We start from the raw sequence: 11,947 nt of genomic DNA on the forward strand, positions 1-11,947 counted from the left end.
CATAAACAACCTCTCCAAAAAGAAGTTGGGGGGGGGACCACGTCGCGTTTTGCACCGATGCGGGCGAGGATATCCGCCGCCTGATTGTTTTCCCAAACCACATGGTGAAATTCGAGCCCCTCGAACCGAGCTGACATCTTTAGGACGGCATTTCGATAGGCCGCCATCTTCGGATTCTTGGCATCAAAGTCTCAATTTATTTGGGATATTGCGAGGTCCGAATCCCCATGCACCTCCCGGCGTTGAATGCCCATGGAGACTGCCATCCGAAGACCATGCAACAGGGCTTCGTATTTGGCTGCATTGTTGGAGTCTGTATGCAGTATCTGCAGTACGTACTGAACGGTATCTCCGGTTGGGGATGTCAGGACGGCGCCAGCCCCCAGACCGGCCAGCATTTTGGAGCCGTTGAAGTGCATGATCCAATTGGAGTATGCACCGTACTCTTTAGGGAGTTCGGCTTCCGTCCATTCGGCGACAAAGTCGGCCAATACTTGCGATTTAATGGCTCACCGAGGTTTGTATGTTATGTCGAACGGGAGGAGCTCCATGGCCCATTTGGCAATCCGGCCCGTGGCATCGCGGTTGTTTATAATATCATTAAGTGGCACTTCCGAGGCTACTGTAATCGAACACTCCTGAAAGTAGTGTCGCAGCTTCCGGGATGCCATGAATACCACATAGGCTATCTTTTGATAATGTGGGTATCGTGATTTGCATGGAGTAAGGACAGTGGATACATAATACACCGCCTTTTGAAGAGGGAATTTATGTCCGACCGCTTCTCGTTCGACGACAAGCACTGCGCTTACAACCTGATGAGTTGCCGCAATGTATAACAGCACTGGTTCGCCTATGTTTGGCGCGGCCAGGATTGGGTTGGTTGCCAGTATGGCTTTTATTTCTTCCAATCCGGCTGTGGCGGCGTCCGTCCACTCGAAGTGTTCGGTGCGCCGAAGGAGGCGATAAAGGGGTAATGCCTTTTCTCTTAAGCGGGAGATAAAGCAGCTTAGATCCTCCACACATCCAGTTAATTTCTGGATTTGTTTGAGGTCTGTTGGGGTAGCCAACTGTGACAAAGCTCGAATTTTGGCCAGATTAGCTGCAATTCCTCTACTGGAGACAATGAAGCCCAGGAGCTTTCCAGCTGGTACGCCGAAAACGCATTTTTCCAGATTGAGCTTGATGTCGTATGTTCGGAGGTTGTCGAATGTGAGCCTCAAGTCGTCTATTAGAGAGTTGACGTGTTTGGTTTTGATGACCACGTCATCTACGTATGCCTCTACTGTTTTGCCGATCTGTTTCTCCAGACATGTCTGAATCATGCGCTGATACGTTGTGCTGATGTTTTTGAGCCCAAAATGCATTGTGTTGAAATAGAATGGGTCGTATGGTGTGATAAATGCCGTTGCGGCTTGGTCAGACTCTGCCATATTGATTTGGTGGTAGCCGGAGTATGCGTCGAGGAAACACAATGACTCATGTCATGCGGTAGCATCGATAATATGATCGATGCGGGGGAGGGGGAAGGATCCTTTGGGCAAGCCTTGTTGAGGTCCTTGAAATCGACACATAGGCGCCAGGATTTGTCCTTCTTTGGTACCATCACCAGGTTTGCTAGCCAGTCCGGGTGTTTTATTTCTCTAATGAATCCGTCCTCCAATAACTTGGCTAGTTCCTCTCCCATAGCCTGTCTCTTAGGTTTGGAGAAACGCCGAAGAGCCTGCTTGACCGGCTTGAATCCCTTTAGGATATTGAGGCTGTGCTCGGCTAGCCTGCGTGGGATTCCTGACATGTTTGAGGGGTGCCAGGCGAATATGTCCCAATTCTCGCGCAGGAACTCTCGTAGTGCGGCGTCCACGGCGGGGTTTAACTATGCCCCGATGGAGGCTGTTTTTGTAGGGTCCGTTGGGTGGACTTGGAATTTGGCTATTTCATCCACTGGTTTAAAAGAGGTGGACTTGGATCTCTTGTCAAGTATCACGTCGTCCCTGTCCACTTTGGAGCATAGCGTAGTTAATTCCTCGGCCGAAAGGGCTTCGGATAATGCCTCGAGGGCCAATGCAGCTGTTTTGTTTTCGGCGCGGAGTGCTGTGGCCGGATCACTAACGAGAGTGATGATTCCGTTGGGCCCGGGCATTTTGAGCTTCATGTACCCATAATGGGGTATGGCTTGGAAGATCGTGAACGCCTCCCGTCCCAAAAGGGCATGGTATCCACTACTGAACGGGGCCACTTGGAATGTAATTTCTTCGGACCTATAGTTCTCTGGTGTGCCGAATACCACATCTAGTGTGATTTTCCTAGCACAGCGTGCTTCCCGACTAGGAATGATTCCTCTGAAGGTTGTGCTGCTTTGCTCAATGCAGTTCCAGTCTATTTCCATTTTTTGAAGAGTTTCTTCGTAGATGAGGTTTAATCCACAGCCACCGTCCATGAGTACTTTGGTGAGTCGAAAGCCATCCACAATTGGACTGAGGACCAGTGAAGCTGGTACTCGGGCTGTTCAGAATTTAGGTTCGTCACTAGCATTGAAGGTAATAGTCGTGTCACTCCATGGATTTATTGCTGCTACGTGGCAGATTTCAGCAATGCTGTGGAGTGTTCTCTTGCGCCTATTATTTGATGCGAAGGTCTCAAAGACTGTTAATACCGTATTGTTATCCCTGGGATGGTGCTCTGTGGCATCTGGGATGAGAAGATCCTTGCCACTTTTGGCCACCTGCCGGAGTATCCAACATGCTCTAAGGCTGTGTGTTGGTATGGTATCCGTTGTACTATGAATTTTGCAGGGTCCGTTGAGCCATCCCTCCAATACAGTTCCACGCCCTGTAGAGGGTTTTTGCTTCTTTGTAATTAACTCGGGTGTCTTATGATAGTGCACCCTTTTACTTCGGACTGGGTGTGTATTCGGAGCTGGATTATCCCAAAATTTCATTTCGGTTTTCCAGGCACTTTCCATCGCACAGTACTTTCGTACTATGGTCTCCAAGTCGGCGAAGCGTGATATGTCACAGAGACTTATGGCGTTAAGAATTCCCTTGTCCGTGCAGTTATTGCAGAAAAGTGAGACCGCGTCTTCCTCACGGTAATCCTTAACCTTGTTCATCACAAGGAGAAATCTAGCCCAATAATGATGTATTGTTTCATGGGGCTCTTCCCTGATGTGGGAAAGATCATTTATGTCTGGGTGGGTGGGTGGGTTTGAGTCCGAACCCCTACCCGATCTGAGACGCAGGGGCCGAGGAGTTTCCGATCTTGGAAGTTCGGATTCCGGGATGTTACCTGATGAGTCTGGCCCGCTGCCTAACTCTAGGTTCAGGGCTTGGGTGATGTCCTCCCGTAAACGGGTATCCGACTCGGAGAGCTCAAGAATCCAGACATAGTTAGTCCTCAAGATAGAGGAAGAATCGCCGCATTGTTAGTCCTCATGATGGGTGACCGTTGGAGAGTTAATCTCCCTTTGATCGGGTTTAAGCCCAATCCGATCATAGTCCGTAGCGACTCCCAAGGCGGCGATCCGATCCAAGAGCTTGTTTAGGGAAGAGAGCTCCATTGGATCCATCTGCTCGGCGAATTCTGAGCCGACGTGGAGGCTGTTTTCGATGACCTGAGAAGTCATCGTCGGTGCAACAGCCAAACAGGCGGTCATGATGAAACTCCCTAGCCGGAGAGTTTGGCTAACAGCCAGGGCTCCCCCGGCGGTAATGTTGTTTTTAACAACGAGATGAGGCATCCTTTCTTATGGCGACGGCACAGAGGAACTCTCAATGAAAGCACCAATGTCGGTGTCAAAACCGGCGGATCTTAGGTAGGGGGTCCCGAACTGTGTGTCTAAGGCGGATGGTAACAGGAGGCAGGGGACACGATGTTTTACCCAGGTTCAGGCCCTCTTGATGGAGGTAAAACCCTACGTCCTGCTTGATTATTCTTGATAATATGAGTAGTACAGGAGTTGATCTACCACGAGATCGGAGAGGCTAAACCCTAGAAGCTAGCCTGTGGTATGATTGTATGATGTCCTACGGACTAAAACCCTCCAGTTTATATAGACACCGGAGGGAGCTAGGCTTACACAAGGTCGGTTACAAAGGAGGAGATATACATATCTGTATTGCCTAGCTTGCCTTCCACGCCAAGTAGAGTCCCATCCGGACACGGGACGAATTCTTCAATCTTGTATCTTCATAGTCCATGAGTCCGGCCAAAGGATATAATCCGGCTGTCCGGATACCCCCTAATCTAGGACTCCCTCAGGGATCTTTATTAGATCAACAATAGTTCAAATGAGAGCCACTCAACATTTTCATCATGGTCTTCTCCTTGGTAAGACTCAAACAAAAAGAAAAGAAATTCAGAGAAACACACTGAAATATTTTTGGAGTTTTGGTTTTCTTGAACAAGCAAACAAAAAGGGAAAGAAAAAATGAGAAAAATTATTTACACGGGAAAGCTCCTATCGTGCAATTGTCACGGAAGATGTCCTAGTGAAAGGACTTAAGTGTGGAGCCATCGCAACTAGGAAGCTTAAAGGGGTTAAAACGGGACAAAGGACATGAGAGTTTATACTGGTTCGGCCCCTTGCGATGAAGGTAAAAGCCTAATTCGGTTTGAGGTGGTATTGCTTATGTTTTGATTGCTAGGGAGCGAATCCGCTTGACCTAGCTTTCGATCTGTGTTTTCTTATCCTGAACTTCCACTCGGGTCGTCCCTTTATATACAGAGGATGACGCCCGACGGCTCATAGAGTCCCGGCCGGCTCATAAACACTGTCCAGCTCGGTCTCTAACTATTCTTGTCTTACGATACAAGTCATGTACATATGGCGGTTTATCTCTATGGGCCTTGAGCCGCCTTCGGGCCTGGGACGTATACTAAGCCTATCCGTGAACCGCCGTACAATCTTGGGCTTCATTATGGTGGATCGTCATAGGGATGACCCGGCCCCTTGTAACACCCACAATGCGGCTATATCTCCCACGTGTCGGGGCACGACTTAGAGGCATAGCCGCATGGTAGGCATGTCGCAAGAGGGGTAATCTTTACACATCCCATGTACTAAATAAGAAAGGGATAAAGAGTCGGCTGACAATCGCCACTTCACACAATACATAAATATAACATACATCATCCAGAATACATTCAAGGTCCGACAACGGAACCAAAATAAAGAAAGACAACCCTAAATGCTAGATCCCCGATCGCCCTAACTGGGCTCCTCTACTGATCATCCGGAAAAGAAACATAGTAACGGCCTGAATCCTCGTCGAACTCCCACTTGAGTTCGGTAGCGCCACCTACACTGGTATCATTGGCACCTGAAACTGTTTGGAAGTATCCATGAGTCACGAGGACTCAGCAATCTCACACCCATGAGATCAAGACTATTTAATCTTATGGGTAGGAAAGGTATTGAGGTGGAGCTGCAGAAAGCATTAAGCATATATGGTGTCTAACATACGCAAATAAGAGCGAGAAGAGAAGCAATGCACGGTCGAGAAACTAGAAGTGATCGAGAAGTGATCCTGAAACTACTTACATTCAAGCATAACACAAGACGTGTTCACTTCCCGAACTCCGCCGGAAAGAGACCATCATGGCTACACACGCGGTTGATTCATTTTAATTAAGTTAAGTGTCAAGTTCTCTACAACCGAATATTAACAAATTCCCATCTGCCCATAATCGCGGGCACAGCTTTCGAAAGTTCAAACCCAGCAGGGGTGTCCCAACTTAGCCCATCACAAGCTCTCACAGTCAACGAAGGACATTCCTTCTCCCAGGAAGACCCGATCAAACTCGGAATCCCAGTTACAAGAAATTTCGACAATGGTAAAACAAGACCAGCAAAGCCGCTCGATGTGCCGACAATCCTGATAGGAGCTGCACATATCTCGTTCTCAAGGCAACATCGGATGAGACATCCTACGAGTAAAACCAAACCTCAAGTTTCCCCGAGGTGGCCCCGCAGTCTACTTGAGGGGGTTAAAATAAAGATGACCCTCGGAAGCGCGACTCCCAAGGGGAAAAGTAGGTGGTGGTGAGGCAAATGGTAAAACCAAAGTTGGGCCTTGCTGGAGGAGTTTTATTCAAAGCGAACTGTCAAGGGGTTCCCATAACACCCAACCGCATTAGGAACGCAAAATCAAGGAACATAACACCGGTACAACGGGAACTAGGGCGGCAAGAGTGGAACAAAACACCAGGCATAAGGCCGAGCCTTCCACCCTTTACCAAGTATATAGATGCATTAATTAAATAAAAGATATTGTGATATCCCAACATATCCATGTTCCAACATGGAACAAACTTAATCTTCACCTACAACTAGCAACGCTATAAGAGGGGTTGAGCAAAGCGGTAACATAGCCAAACAACGGTTTGCTAGGAAAGGAGGGTTAGACGCTTGACATGGCAATATGGGAGGCATGATATAGCAAGTGGTAAGTATCGCAGCATAGCAATAGAGCGAACAACTAGCAAGCAAAGATAGAAGTGATTTCGAGGGTATGGTCATCTTGCCTGAGATCCCGCAAGGAAGATGAACGAGTCCATGAAGAAGACAAACGGGCGAAGTCGAACGAATCCTCACAAACGCGACGTTATCGGAACTAACCCGAAGAAGCAACACCAGAAAGAAGCAAACAACATAGTAAACAACCACCACATAAACATGGCATGATGCACAACCAAGTATGATGCATGTCCGGTTTAATTATGCAAGGCATGGCAAAGTGCACAAACAACACTACAAGTTAAGTGGAGCTCAATATGCAACGAGTTCCATATTGACAAACACCACGACAATTATTTAGTTCTCTTCCGTTTAATTACTCAACAATATTAAATGTTGGTTAGCATGGCAAGAGGTGAAGCATATGAAAACTACCTATCTAGGCAAGTTTAAATGAGGCCGGACCAACAAGCAACAAGTCCGAAGAAATCCTCATGAGCATATATTAGATTCGGTACTGTTATGTCCTAAAGCATATTTTAGAGTTGTTTAACATGCAAAATAATGTCACCATGTTAAACTAGACATTTTTCTACCCCATTTACATATAAAGTTTATTAAGTTTGGAGCTACGGTTATTTAGTTATGAAATAAAGCATTTTAACATGGCAATTAAGCAAATAAATGCAAACAGCAGTTTAAACATTTTAAACATGGTTGAAAGTTGCATATTATGAAACTAGATGAAAACCTAAGCATTTTTCATATATAATGTTTTTACATATGATGCATGGTTGTTGAGTTTTAATATGCATGGAGTTCAGAGACTTTTCTATAAAACGGCATCCTCTGGAATAAATAGGAAAAATGTTCTGGAGGAAAAAACATGAAATGGGCCAAAACTAGTCAGCCCAGCAGTGAAGGGGAGCTCGGGTGCTGCTCACCATGGGCCGAGGCCCGGTCGAAAATAGAGGAGGCCTGGCGTTGGGCCTGATGCGCGGTCAACGCGAGCGGTGGGCCGAGGCCCACGAGAGGGAGGCGTGCGTGTGCTCACACGCACTTGCGCGAGCAGGCAGGAACGATGATGACCGGTGGCGGGGCAGTCCAGCAGACGACGGGGACGGGGCGGATCTGGCAGGTGAAGGCGGCGGGCAGGAGCGGAGAGGACAGATCCGGCCCCAGGGAACCCATTCCCGGCGACGAACCCAAGCGCAGGCGGAGCTCCATGGCGACCTACAGGGCACAGCGACCATGGGGGCGGTTAGAGGAGATGGAGAAAGGAACTGGGGAAGAAGGAAGGGGAAGGAGAGGGCATGAAGCTAGCCTGGGGTCGCCGGGTTGACGCAGCTCCGGCGGGGTCGCCGTGGTGCGGGCGGCGGCGAGAGGCCGGTGGCGGCGGGGGTTCGATCTGGATCGGGAGCTCCTCTCCCAATCTAGATCGGTCGAGCGAGTGAGTACGGGCGGCAGCGCGGTCGGGCCTGCTTGGGCCCAGCGGGCCAGATCGGGACCCCGGCAGGCCGCATGGTGAAGAGGGGGTTGCGGGGCAATGTGGCGGCGTTGGAGTGGTGGAGGGCGCGGTCAGGTGGCGGCGGAGCTAATGGAGGCGCGAAAAGTGGCGGCGGAGGACTTGGCCGGCGCAGAAAACGAGGCAGAGAGGTGGGAGGTGGCGGCGGCTGAGGGTTAGGGGAGGCTAGGGGTAGGGTTTAGACCAGGATTAGTGTAAAATGGACTAGGGTGTTTAAATAGGAAAAGGAGGGCTAGAGGAGGGGGTTTTAGGCCGTTTCGGAGCCGTTCGATCTCGATCGGACGGTCCAGAGCGGAGGGGTAGGTAGGTGGGCTAGATGGACTGTGCAAGTGGACCAGTGGGCTGAGAAGAGAGGAAGATGGGCAGCCCGGCACATGTTTCCGGATCCCGGAAACATCCGACGATAGACCGGCTACTATTGCCGCTATAGTTATCCATTGGGGCATCAAACAGACCCCGAATGCGATGAAACTTGGTAGGCGGCCTACTGACAACATAACAACACCGCATGCCAACTTTCAACCCATTCCGAGAACATTTTCTGGCCACTTATGAAATACTATTTCGAACGTGCCGCGGGCGCATGCAAGTGTGTCTGGGCTCAGAACGGACAACGGACGAAACTGGGGGAAACCAGACGGATGCAAGTTTTGAAAACATGATGATGCAATGCACATGATAACATGACAAAATGCAACACACAAGCGGATGACAAGGAAACAACAGCAAATAACTGGAAGACACCTGGCGCATCGGTCTCGGGGCGTTACAACACTCTACCACTATGAGAGGATCTTGTCCCGAGATCTAGAATGGCACCGGAGAGAAACGGAAGAAGGAAGAGGAGAGGTAAAACTAAGTTGCTTCTTGGACAAACGAATGAAACCACAAACCTTGAGAGGTTAAACAATTGAAAGAAAGAAAACAACAAAGATGAACAAAGTTGAAAACACTCCGTTAGAAAAGAGGAACAAGGAACATTACTAAAACCTTGTAGGTTGAAAGACATAAGAAAAGGGTTGCAATGGGCAAGAAGTACATGCAAGCACTCCGGATGAAACGATATGTACAAGGAATGATAAGATAAATTACGACAATACTTCGGTTGGAAATGGAAGGTAATAATATGAACTTGGCAAAATAAAAGCACTTGGATGAGACTCTGGTTAGAAGAGGAATGATAGACACACCACTCCGGTTAATTGGATAAGAACGAAAAGAACACGATCCTCACAATTCGAGATGATGAGTGAAAAGAGCAACATCATAATGCCTCTGGAAGAAATAATAGAAGATAGATCATTGGAATAAAAGAATGGAGAAGAAAATGCCAACTTCTGCCACAAATGAGTTTGGGGAGCACCCTTCCAAGAAGGTTATAACGGATTTGTTGGAAAACCAAAAACGAAATGAATTAACTTGTATTGGGCTTATGGAAAACTTCTCTAAATTGAGGCGAAATTCTGCCACTACGGAAACAAAAGATTGGATTGATATCAACAAGAAGACAAGAAGCTTATTTCACCGGGAGGATGAATGAAGAACTTGGGTCATTTATGAGCACCATAGATAGCAACAATCCTTAGGGAAGGCGTTAGGTGAAACATGGCACAAGATAACTCAAACGAAGAGATTGGTGCATTTAAAATATCTCATTCTTGACAACATGTGAATCATGAAACACGAACTCAAATTGTCAAGAATGACATAACACCACCTCAAAAGATAAGGTAGAACGAATTGTACTTCGGAATGCCAGATGAAGAATACTTGAAGTATAGCTTGGCGGATCATAACTTTGAGAAAAAAATCTTGAAGAACAAATGAAGAATGAAAGGAATCCTTGATGAGCCACGATGTAGATCCTCCATGAAGAACTCCGGTAGCCCAAAATGATGATAAAAAGAGAAGTTGAAAACACAAGGTGAAGCCTTGCAATGATTTATATGGATCTTTGCAATGACATAACCGAGAAAACTTGGCACTCCGGGAGGAAAAGATGAACAAATGAAATCAATAATTTTGATGAACCTCTGGAATAAGGAATTGAATTTACTCGATGAAACAAGAATAAGAATTACATTATGCTTTATCCTTCATCAATTAAATTAATGACCCACAATGAATTTGGCATACTACTCATTCTCATTGGAAAGGATTAAGGAGAGATATAGCATAAACTTGGTAAGGTCTTGATGGATCCACCAGTGGGATTTGGAAATAACGAATGAATTGATATAGTAACAAAGGAAAAGGAATCTTGAACGAACCATTGTAAGAATTGAAAACAATTGAAGAAAAGTTAGCGAAACACCGGGAAGAATTAGAAAATGAACGAAGATACATGAGAGAATTTAGATACAAGAGAATGAATAAATCACGAGCTGATTAGAGAATACTTGAATGATGCACCGGTAAGATTTGAAGAACGAGAGCTGAAAGCTGGACTGAATGGAGTGGAAAGAGCCTAAGCTTGGGGATGCCCATGGAACCCCAAGATAATCTAAGGACACCTAAAAGCCAAAGCTTGTGATGCCCCGGAAGGCATCCCCTCTTTCGTCTACTTCCATCGGTAACTTTACTTGGAGCTATATTTTTATTTACCACATGATATGAGTTTTGCTTGGAGCGTCTTGTATTATTTGAGTATTTATTTTTTAGTTTTCCACAATCATCCTTGTTGTACACACCTTTTTAGAGAGACACACATGATTCGGAAATTGTTAGAATACTCTATGTGCTTCACTTATATTGAATTATATAGTTTTTGCTCTAGTGCTTCACTTATATCTTTTAGAGCACGTCGGTGGATTTGTTTTATAGAAACTATTGTTCTCTCATGCTTCACTTAGATTATTTTGAGAGTCCTACAAAACAGTATGGTAATTTGCTTTAATTATGTTAGGCATTCAAGATTAATATTTTTTTCTTATGAGTGTGTTGAATACTATGAGAAGTTTGATACTTGATAATTGTTTTGAGATATGGAGATGGTAATATTAGAGTCATGCTAGTCGAGTAGTTGTGAATTTGAGAAATACTTGTGTTAAAGTTTGTGATTCCCGTAGCATGCACGTATGGTGAACCGTTATGTTATGAAGTCGGAGCATGATTTATTTATTGATTGTCTTCCTTATGAATGGCGGTCGGGGATGAGCGATGGTCTTTTCCTACCAATCTATCCCCCTAGGAGCATGCGCGTAATACTTTGCTTTGATAACTTGTAGATTTTTGCAATAAGTATATGAGTTCTTTATGACTAAGGTTGAGTCCATGGATCATACGCACTTTCCTTCCTTCCACCATTGCTAGCCTCTCTAATACCGCACACCTTTCGCCGGTATCATACACCCACCATATACCTTCCTCAAAACAGCCACCATACCTACCTATCATGGCATTTCCATAGCCATTCCGAGATATATTGCCATGCAACCTTCCACCGTTCCATTTACTATGACACGCTCCATCATTGTCATATTTGTCGGATTTTGGGTTCCGGCAGACCCTTGAGGTTCGAACACTGCGGTGTGCACGGAGATTTCGCCTCCTACCTACCTGCACCCCTCCGCCTCGCTAAGATCTAAGCTATGGGAAGAACAACACAAGAGACACAGGGTTTATACTGGTACGGGCCACCATTGTGGTGTAATACCCTACTCCAGTGTGTGGTGTGGTGGATTGCCTCTTGGGCTGATGATGATGAACAATACAAGGAAGAACAGCCTCGCGAGGGTCTATTCTTGGCTGGGGGGACGAACTGCTAGGGGGAGTTCAGTCACCCTTCTCTCTCTCTCGGATTTTGATGCCCCTTCCTACTATGGTGGCTAGTCCTATTTATAAAGGCCCTGGTCCTCTTCCTAAATATCGAGCGAGAAGGAGGCCAACAATGGAGGGCTAATTTGAAGGGGGACAGCTAGTACCAGCTATCCTGACAAAAGTAGTCTTCGCCTGCACAAAGCTCTGGT

This window comes from Triticum dicoccoides, chromosome 7A (genome assembly GCF_002162155.2).
Source record: "Triticum dicoccoides isolate Atlit2015 ecotype Zavitan chromosome 7A, WEW_v2.0, whole genome shotgun sequence".
Lineage (NCBI taxonomy): Eukaryota > Viridiplantae > Streptophyta > Magnoliopsida > Poales > Poaceae > Triticum > Triticum dicoccoides.